This window comes from Xiphophorus couchianus, chromosome 14, assembly GCF_001444195.1.
Source record: "Xiphophorus couchianus chromosome 14, X_couchianus-1.0, whole genome shotgun sequence".
NCBI classification, from domain to species: domain Eukaryota; kingdom Metazoa; phylum Chordata; class Actinopteri; order Cyprinodontiformes; family Poeciliidae; genus Xiphophorus; species Xiphophorus couchianus.
The window spans coordinates 7,056,086-7,066,964 of NC_040241.1; positions in this window are offsets into that span (position 1 = coordinate 7,056,086).

Consider the following 10,879-nt stretch of genomic DNA (forward strand, 5'->3'; position numbering starts at 1 on the left):
GCATCGATAATTAGGTAAAATATATTCAATTACCCAGAGGCTTGAGATGGATGTTATAGTTTGATACTTTGGAGAGTAAAGTGAAAGTAAAATCAATCGTTGAATCCATTTTACATTAAAAGTGGATGCAGACATTTCCTTTGCAGGTCATATTTATATAAGGTTTTGTCAAAAAACAAGCGTAAGCATTTGTTTTTGGAAATGCTAGATGGGACAAACAGGGCTGTGATGAATTTGGTGAGTAATCGTTAAGGTTTGTGCCGTTTCTGTACCTGATTTGGTCTGATATCTAAAAGGTGCACAAGAACAGCTCCCTGAAATTTGTAAAGACCTGCTTAAACGGTGGCTGAAAAGAGACAAAAAGCTATGGACCGGATATGAAAGGAAACGAGTTTGTGTTTTATTTTAGCCAGAAAGCTTAGTCACAGAATTCCCATCTTTGCTGTCGGTTGAAATTATCTCTAGAAAATCCAAATTGGTTGTATTATTTTGGGCCATATTACTTTTAGCCATATACTAATGCTAATCTAGCATAGCTTAGTTTTTAGGTAATCTTAATGTATTGGATATCAAATTTTGCCGCAGCAGAAAAAAGTTACAATGATGCATAGTAATTCATAAACAAGTCCAAAGTTTGGACTTTTACCATGTGGAGAAAATTGCTTTGAGAAATTTTGCAGCTAGCTACTGATGGCCAGTTTTTTTGGCTAATTTTCCACAGGGATTGGTAAAACAGTTATCTTACAGAGATCTGGTTTAATTTGGTTTCTTTGTTATAGAAAAACAGTAAAAACAAAATAAGAAAGACTAAGCTAAATATTCTGGAAAACATTGTACTCCTAATTCACCCAGTTTATTGCATTTCAACATTCAAAAACTTGTTAAAAAAACCCCTTTGCTTTCTTGCTAGCTAAAAAGCTACCGCTCTCAAAGCTAACCTATATAGTTTCCATTGGACTACAAATCATTTAAGTAAACTATTCGGAAAAAATATCAAGATCTTTCAGTGATAGTTTGACAGAAGTCCATGTTCCAATTATAAATTAAATCTAATGAAAAATATGTTTTAGAAAATCATTGTTCTTTCACCTTAACAACAGTGACTAACATATGAGTATCAAAGTATCGATATATATAGGAATATATAGGAAGTTAACTAAATCTTCACAGACATGTCTTGGACGTAAAGTAATGAATGTTCTTGCTTGCTACAGAAACCAAACTTGATGAATGTCTGGAATTAATATAAAAAGACTGTGTGCTGGTATAATCAAATTGTTCACTAATTGATCAAAAGAATACAGTATGGTCATTTCCTTCTTTAAAGAGGTCAAAAGACTTGGGCTGGAGTTCTCCACTTTTTTTAGCTTCATATTCAAGCTTTGGTTTTATCAAACCAACATGTTTTTAGACCAAGTTGTGCCGTACAAGGTTTGCTGTGCTTTTAGCAACCGGCAGTGTTTTCTCTGGCAGTGTTGGCTTGAGCCACAGTATGGAAGATTTCACGAGGGTAAAATAAATCCAAAGTGAAGAATTGATCCAACTCTGGTGGAAATCATATAAACCCCAGATAAAGAAACCTCGAGCCAGCAGTTTGAAGAAGTTATTTATCAGCTGAAGCAGCCGATCAGCTGACAGCATGAGTAGCATTCATGGTTTTGTTTTAATTTTGTTTGTTTTAAGATGATGCTCATGGTCCCATCTGGCACGTCCAGCAGTTAAAAATACTCATCTGTGAATATGGCACTAACTCAACCATTCCTGGGGACGGGAGTGAAGCGACCTCTCACTGTGTGTGTGTGTGTAGGCGTGTGTGTGTGTGTGTGTGTCTGCTGTCCTGTGTGTCCTCCACCAAGAAGCATAGCCAACTGTAAGGAACCATAACTCAACTATCGCTCACTGTAAACACAAACACTCGCTGAATGGGTCTGTCCGATGCTACGCCCGACGATAATTGTTTTGCTTTCTTCTTATTTTTTTTTTTAAATGAAACTGTTCAAGTGAATGTGTGTTATTCTTTCTTATGCAAGGCTGCACAGAAATGTATATTTTTGTAATGTTTATCATCAGGGCATGAGTTCCAAGATATGCTCGCTGCTGTACCTGTGTGCGCGTGTGAACATTTCTTCCTCTTCTTCTTACGTTTTCTTCCTATTTATAAATGTTTACCGTTTCCTTTTTGGAGGGAAAAAAAATGTATTGAATATGCTGAAAAAGTGCCATTTGTTTTATTTTTTACTTATTTAGTGTCCTAATTTTTGGTTCCTGTACATACATTTTTGTTTAAAGGTGATTCTCGTAGCAGAATCTGAAGTCATTGGAGCGCTGATCTGTGGAAAAAAAAGAGCAACAACATAATCTCAACACAGCAGCTAAAAGTGAAAGGATCTAAAAAAAAAAAAAAGGTGAAAATAGTGTGGCATTTTAAAAATCGTTCTTGTGAGGTATGACTGATCATTACGCCGAGCAAACAGAATAAACATCTTCTGAACTGCAGTGCTGTGAAGATGTGTTTGCCCCTTTACAGATTTCTTCCATTTGCCCTTTTTAGATCATCAAACTAAACTTCATATCACTGAATTATAGCTTAAGTAAATAAAAAAAAGTGATCAAATAATGAATTCATTGACGAGAGGAAAGCTGCTATCCAAAGCAACCTGTGAAAATTTAAACGCCACAGTTCATAAAACTGGCTTAACTTTAGTTGCTCCAGCCACACCGGAAAGATTCAAAACTGTAAACTTTTAGACGACACCCACATCATTTTCTAAAAGTTTGTAGCATCTCTGCTACCAAAACTATGCATCAGGTGTGGGAATAAAGTGCAGTTAAATTGCATCCATTGGGCCAGATGTGTTGTTAATATGAACAGAGTGAATGTATTTCACTAGATATTTTACAAAATATCACATCAGTATTTGGCACATACCGATATTGTGACAGCACTTTACACGTATAAAGTGCTGTCACATGATTTAATATATATCTATTACTACCGTTAAGTACAGAGGCTGAGAGTGGATGTTTTCCGCATATAATTTTTCCAGGTGGCTCTCTCAAGATTAACTTACATCAAGAGATCAAGTATATGCGGAAAATATTGACTCTCGGCTAACGTAGACAGTGACTGAGCAAAACCAGCAGCCAAAGAAAAGTTCTAAGACAAAAAAAACCATGCTGACCATGCAGAGCTCAAAAGCCTGTCTGCTTGCCCAAAAACATCTTGGTGATCCCCAGGATTTTCTGGAAATTTTGTTGGGGCCGATGAGATAAAAGCAGAACTTTGTGGAAAACGTGCCTCCCGTTAGCTCTTGTGCAACACTAACATCCCATCTCAAAACACGACCATCATAGTCACAGTTTGATGGTCTGGGGCCGTCATTCTTCAAGATCTAGATGACTGTCTATATTTGGTAGAATCATGAGTTAGACACTTGCAGAAAATCCTGAAGGAGAGCTCCCCAGGGTGACCAAATTAGTACAAATCTGCAGATGACTAGGACACAGTTAAAAAACAAACAGCAAAGTTAAAAAAAAAAAAAAAGAAGCAATTCTGGAATGGGACAAAAACGTTTTCACAGTCCTGTGGCTGACTTTCATTCACAAAGTGCAGCGATGTGAGCAGCATTTTTACCCACAAACGACAGGGAGACGGGAGCCAAAGTACGTCACAGAGTCCTGTTTCGAGTGACGTCATTTTGTCTGAGTCGTGTCTGAGGAAGCAGGTCGTTTCAAAGACGCCCCCCTCTCCTCCTCCTCTCCTCGTTTTTAATCCCCCCGTCCCAAACATGCAGCCCTCTCTGCTCTGAACTTCACCGTCCTACAAAACAAAATGACACCATTTTCTTTCTTGCTTTCTGGGTAACTTCAAATTTCCATCTTTTATCCTCCTCTTTGCGTTTCTTTTTACTTGCCGAACATTTTTTGCTCGCTTCCGCCTGCAGGAAGCCAGCCTGTCAGGTGTGCTCTAAAAATAGTTTCTTCCATAGAGGAAAAAAAAAAAGAGAAGAAGCTGCAGAAAAATAAAGAAAATGGAGGGGAAGGAATTAAGCAAATTGGCGTAGAAAGAGCTTTTTTTCTTTTACCTCAGGCAAAGTTTCATTCTTCCCATCTGTCTTTGCCTCAAGAACAAAGTCACGCATATATATTTCTCTCTTTCTATCCCTCATTTTGATCCTTCCCTCTGTTCTTCCCCATAAGCACAAGCATTTACATCACAGTTTTTAATAAGCAGGGTCAGGGGCAAGTGTGTACCGCAAATAAACCATCTGAAACCCTCGATTATGGAAACACTTCAGGCAAGCAGAGATTGTTAATAAAAAAAAGTAAAAAAAAAAAAAAAAAAACATTACAGAGCTAATTTTCTATCAGACCAAATATGGCCTTCATAGAAAAACAAACATTGTTTTATGCATCAATGTTGTAGGCTTGGATGAGTTGTAAGCATCTCTCTTTACTATTGGGTAATGATACTGTGATGTCATAGACCTGATAAAGCGTCCGTGAATCATGTGAGGTGTGTATTTAATTTATTTTTTAAAAAATATAATTACTGTTTTTGTGTTTTTTGGTTCTCTCAAGTTTGTGTTGTGACACGATTGATCAAAAAGTACAAATGCACTTTATAAGATGGACATGTTACACATTGCACTTGTAAATGTCGAATGTAAAACTACGAAGAGAAAGATTTATTTTTTAATATTGTAAATAAATAAGAGAAAGTGGGGGGGAGGAAAAAAAGTTGAGAAATATTTGCCAAATAAACTGTAAACAACGAAAGAAAACCAAAAAAAAAAAAAAAAAAAGAGTTGTTTTTTCTTTGTGTGTGTGTGTTCGTGGGTGTGTGTGTAGGTTGTTGACGTCAGCCGGTGTGTTTGTAGGAGTGAGCTCGTGTGACATTAGCTTCCCGTGGGTGTTGCTACGAGTGTTTATGTGGGAAGGAGGGGTGTGTGCCTGTGAGTCAGCGCTGCAGGTTCACTGTAGTGTAAACCAAAATGTGCTGGGTAAAAGAAAAAAAAGAAAAACAAAAGGACGAAAGAGATGCTGCTGAATTATTAAAACCACTCCCCGGTTGCATAACAACAGCAAAAGGTGTAAGACAGAGGCAGTGTGACGAGGGAGAGAGGACAGGAGAAATGGGGCGATGTCCACAGGGAGAGACGAGAAGGGAAGGTGTGAGAATCTACTCAACATGATCGGTTTCTGTGTTCATTTTAGGTTTTATGCAACATAGATAAAGGGTATTCCTGACCTAGAGATGCACAGAATGACTGTCTGGTCGCCAAATTAAATTGTCTGCTTGAGCAGCTGAAAGTCGAGATGTGAATCTTTCAATGTCTAGAGATTCCCAGCCTCCAGTCTTTAGGGTCCTGATTCGATTCCGAAACCAATTTTGCTATTCAAATGGTCGCCAGATTCTGTTTAAATGTTGTGATCGACAAGAGGAACAGACGGTGAACAGAATATTAATTTAAAACAATTTTATAAGGTTCCATTAAGTATCAAATTCCATCAGATTATATTTAAACAAAACTAGGTTTTTACGCATAAAATGCATAGTTCTCATGTGACGCCACACTTCTGGGAACTTTGCCACTGATGGCCATCTTGGTAGGTATGCATCACTAACCCTCATGACAGTTGCTACAGCGTTGCTATGACAACAATAAACATTCCTATCTAACTTATAAACAACACAAGTACATCACAACTATTATGTCAAACTTTTTCTTCTCCATTTACTTTCTTTTTGTTGGTGTCGAAGCCATGGTTGATCTATGCTTTGTGTTGCGTTTGCCTACCAAGATGGCGGGTCAGTGACACGGTCACTTCCTATTCAGACTTGTGGGAACTACGTATTCTGGCTTTTCTCCTAAAGAAGAAAATATATAATATTTATTCAAAATATATGGTGGATGAAATGACCAAGTGGACACATAAATCGATATGCAGCGTGCTTGCAAATGGGAGCGGCAATTCAAATTTGAATTGAATTTGATTAAAACTTAAGCAAATTAAATTCAGAAATACTTTATAGATCCCAAAGGGAAATTAAACAATAAACAAGACACATTTTAAAGTTCATTTTTGAGCATTTTGAATCGATTCAGAGTTCCCAAGACTAGGAATTGGTCCTCTAGTAGAAACTCAAAACTCTTTTTATGTACCTCTTTTTTTTTCTGTACCTCTTTTTGAAAAATCTTTTTCCAAACAATGAACTCACGGTCCTAACTGCTTTTGTGTTGTGCCAAACACTCTTTGTGGCAGATGTTGCTACTGATGGAAGTATGCTCAAAGTTAACCATTTCCACAGGATACAAAGCGAGGTAAAAAGCTACTTAAAAGAAAATGAGACTTTCTACCATGCTGAGAGATGTCAGCGGTGAGAGAAAGCGAGACCTTTTAAACGGATAACAGGAAGGCTTGATTAATTAGTAATTATACTCTGTTTTCACCTTTTGCTAACAGTGAAGGAGTGAATTTACTTTTTTAGGCAACACACAGAGACAACTGTTTAGTTAGTAGGATGACTGTTCAATATTTCCCACATGTGTATATTATATATATATACATGTGTATATATTATATACACATGTTGTATATACAACTCTTGCTATGAAGCAGTCTCTTCATAGCAAGGGACTGCTTGCTTTGAAGGTGTGAACAGTAGGCAAAGATTGTGTTCAAGTAGCAGTAGCACCACTTCAACTTATTTTAAGACTGAAATATAAAGCTTTGTGGAAATTTAGCTATTTTAAATATCAAAATTTAAATAATTCATACAATTACAAACTAACAAAAGAGTCAGACACGTCAGACAATAGAAGCATTTTTTTTCACATCAGTTTCTTTCAATATAAAACTTATGAAAATTTAACAAAAACTTCAGGTGTGTCTGTGTCTGGTGAATGTTTGGCTAAAACAAGCTTGTTTTTCATTCACAGTCACTCACAGTTGGCAGAGTAGCCAGAAATGTTTTTGCTCAAGTAAGAGTAGAACAGTAAAAATAGTTTCAAAAGTACATTTTTTTCCAAAAGGTTACTCCAGTAAATGTAACTAGTTACTACATCTAAATCTGTGAAACATTTCGGTACCATTCAACCTTTAATCTGCAAACAGACCCATCTGCTTGTGTGAGCCGGAGAATCGTGACAGCATGATGTGTGTGTCTATAATGCCCAAACTCCTTGACTCACCTTTATGCGGCTGCAACTCGGAGGTGAAGAGTTCCACCTACTGGCTACGGGTGAGTACTGCAGTTCCTAAGTGGTGAAAAGCCGCAGCATCCTGCACACACACACACACACACGCACACAAACCTCACTTGTTTTACGTCAGCAGCTTCAAAACAAGCCAGATTCCCCCCGTTTCCCAGCCTCCCGTCTCACAGGGTAGCTCTCCCACCCTCACATCCTCCACTCAGCGAGGCACAACAAATGGCCCCACTGTGGAGATTTGGTGGGAAAGTAAGAACCCGAACCGGAGTGATTCGCCCTCATCCGCTGGTCCTGACTCACACGTCGTCACGGTGATTTAGGAGTTTAATGAAGATTTGATTGAAAGTTGCGAGCATGAGTCCCTGTACGCAGTCTGGAGCTGAATCACGAGTGGACTGGGTGTGAACGAGAGACTACCAACACGTCATCAGGGTGACATCAGAGATAAACAGAAACAGTTTTAAATGATCTTTTCTTCTTTAAAAATTTTTTTTTTTTATATATATATATATATTTCCGCTCAAAGGGTCTTTATCTGAAAGTAAGCTGTCATGAGTGCAGGGAGAGAGAGGGGGAAGACATGTGGCCAGGGTAAAGAGAACCGGACTCGAGCTCTGGACGCCGTGTCAAGGTCCTCTGAATGCGCAGCGCGCGCTCTAACGACAGCGTCACGCGGCGCCCCTTTTATGAGCCTGTTGTCACTTAAAAAACAATTACTAACTACTGAGGAGCCTAAACGCAAGATAAGTCCTACAATATGGCTGCTTTTCAGTGCTTCTTCGTGTATGTAGGATAGCGTGATAGTTCTGTCAAAGTATGCGGCAAGCCATATTTTGTGCTAAAAGATCATTTAAGCAAAAAGAAAAGAAAGAAAACAATTTTTTGCAAAAAAATTACTTAAAACATTATTTTAGGAAGGTGGCGGGTGACGAAGGTCTAGGTCTAATTACCGGTTAGTGATTAACGTGTTTTCTCTTCAATCTGAATATACTGAAGCAGTCTTCAGTATATTTCTGGCTTACCATTGAGGTCAGCTTTAATAAGACTAGCCCAGGACATCTGAATGTTTTTCTTTACAGCAGTGGGGTGCTGTTCGTTGACTTGTTGAAGGGTAAAACTCTCGAGTTAATGTGGAACAACTTCTTTACTGTTAGATGTCAGAGAAAAATGATTTATAGCCTGATAGGTGAAGAACAAATTAATCATCATCATCAAATTTCGCAGGAAACAAGAAAGCTTTTGTCACAGCAAAACAAGCCGAAACGTCAAAGCATTCTTACAACAACATGACAGACAAGAATAAAAATGGTTTGATTTGAAGAGACCCAGCTAAATGAAAAACATGCACAAGTGAAGAAATGAGCCTGGGATGCTTAGAAAGGGCACTGCAAAGTTCAGCCAGTGGCAACATATATCCAACATGTCTGCAGATGGAATAGTCACTTCTAGATTTACAATTTAGTGTTACTATAAAGAGCTCTACTATGTTAAGGTGGGGATGAGGGGAAAGTCATCAATGTAGTTTTTGAATTTGAGTGGGGGTAACTAAAAGAGCAAAAAGCTTCCTGCAAACGTTCTCCAGATGTATTTAAGGAGGAAGTTCTGATATAAATGATGGCGTCATTCGAATATAACGGCTTTGGCTGCATTCATTCCCAGTCCCACCTCATTTTTAAAGATGGGGAAATGAAGAGGGTTCGAATAAGAGCTTTGGAGGAACAGGTAAATGATCTCTGACAACAACATGCCAAATATTTTCACTGTATTAATTTCTAAAGTGCTGCAGATGTAATTTTGTTGTGTTCTGTAGAATGGTCTTTTTAGTGTACAACTATGCCTATAAAATGCTGTAACTAAATGAAACCACCATATCTACATAAGGTTAAAGTTTTGGGAGAATAAAAATGTGATATTTAAAAAAATAAAAACATTTTCGGTTCTTTGTTGGAAGAATATAGATGGAGACTGATTTAAACATAAACTTGAATCCCACCTTCTTCTCTTTTTTTTGTTTTCTCTGTACTTCTCATAAATAAATAAAAAAATATTTGACTATGTTTGTTAGAAAATGTTACAATCTTGTCACTTTTGATTCCAAACTTAGATTTACACTATAGTTAGACTAAATCGGAACACAATTCCCAAGATAAACTTCATAACCTTTTCGCCACCCCAAAAGAACAGGACTTGAGTCATCCACATTGTTCTTTGCCAAACGGTGCGTGTGTGATTTATTTGGCTTTTTCCTCTGACCTCTCGGTTTCCATCCTCTCCTCTCCGCTGTGTCACCATCTGTGTACCGAAAACGGGAAACGGCGCCTGTGGTTCCCACCTCCGCCCTGCCAAACTCTGCCTCCTGACCATGGTGACTGGGCCTCCCCGAGAACAATGGAGTCATGGTTGCTCAATTTACGTAACAGTTACGTTTTACTTATAACGCTGAGCCACAATGGCTGCTTCCTTTTATTCTGAATCTGCATGGGTCTAATGACTCACGGTAGCCAAGGGGACAATATTAGCCTCCTGTAGGAAATCACATCGGATTTTACAGGAAGTCCTTTTACCGGAGCCAAGCCCCGTTTTTTAAAAACTTTTACCCATTCTATTCATAACATTACAGTGGACAGCTAATCAAATGCAATTTTCTTGTATAAATGTGGGGGTTGACCGATTGTATACTTCGCGGGACTGTAGTGCCACCCTATGCATTACTTACCAGCTAAGCAGTGGAAATTCCCCCAGAAACGTACTCCAACCAACATGGCCGCCAGATCAGTGGCGCCCCCTGGGAAAAGGTAGGCGACACTGCAGGCCTCCCAAGAGAATCACGTTCACGTCTTAGAAACCCACGCAGTCTTCATCAATGAAGACATAAATGTAAAATGAAAACAAAATAAATTTGGAAAAAAAAAATTCTTTGGGTTTTACATTTACTTCTTCATTCAAACAAAAAAAATGTATAGACCTTTTTTTTCAGCTCTGTTCCCTTAAAAAAAAAAATTGTCCCTGTAAATATTTTCTGGGGTTGCATTATCTTGCAATTTAAAATACTGAAATATATGTTTTAATCAGGAAGGAAATCGTAAATCTGTCACTTAAAGTGGACATCATGTATCGTTGTTTACATTTTAAATGCAGTTTACACTTCTAGTGAAGATATATTGATCTTAAAAATACTTTTAAGGGATATTTTTGGGAGAGAAGTTTCTTTAATTAATTACATATTTATTGATGGAACCTGACTTAATGTCGTGTTTTGATTGTTGATTCTATCTTGCATTGTGTTTCTGTGTTTGATATGATGTAAAGCACTTTGAAATGCCTTGCTGCTGAAATGTGCTATACAAATAAAATTTGATTTGATTTTAAGTTATAGTTATTATATGCTAGTTAGCTACGATGAGCAACGTTGTAATATGTACATATCGTACCTTTCAAACTAAAAGACGTATTGAGGCATTGGAGCTAAACTCTAGGTAATATGAGGATGATGCTACGAATAGCATGCTAGCGAATGAGAGTATCTCAGAAATGAAAGGGTTTTGATAGTGGAGCTGATAATACGACACAGTTCAAATACTGTTTTCAAGTGTGAAGCTACTGGAAAAAAAACAACCCAAAAAACCCAGGATGATATCAATAGAAGCAAAGGAAACCCAAAC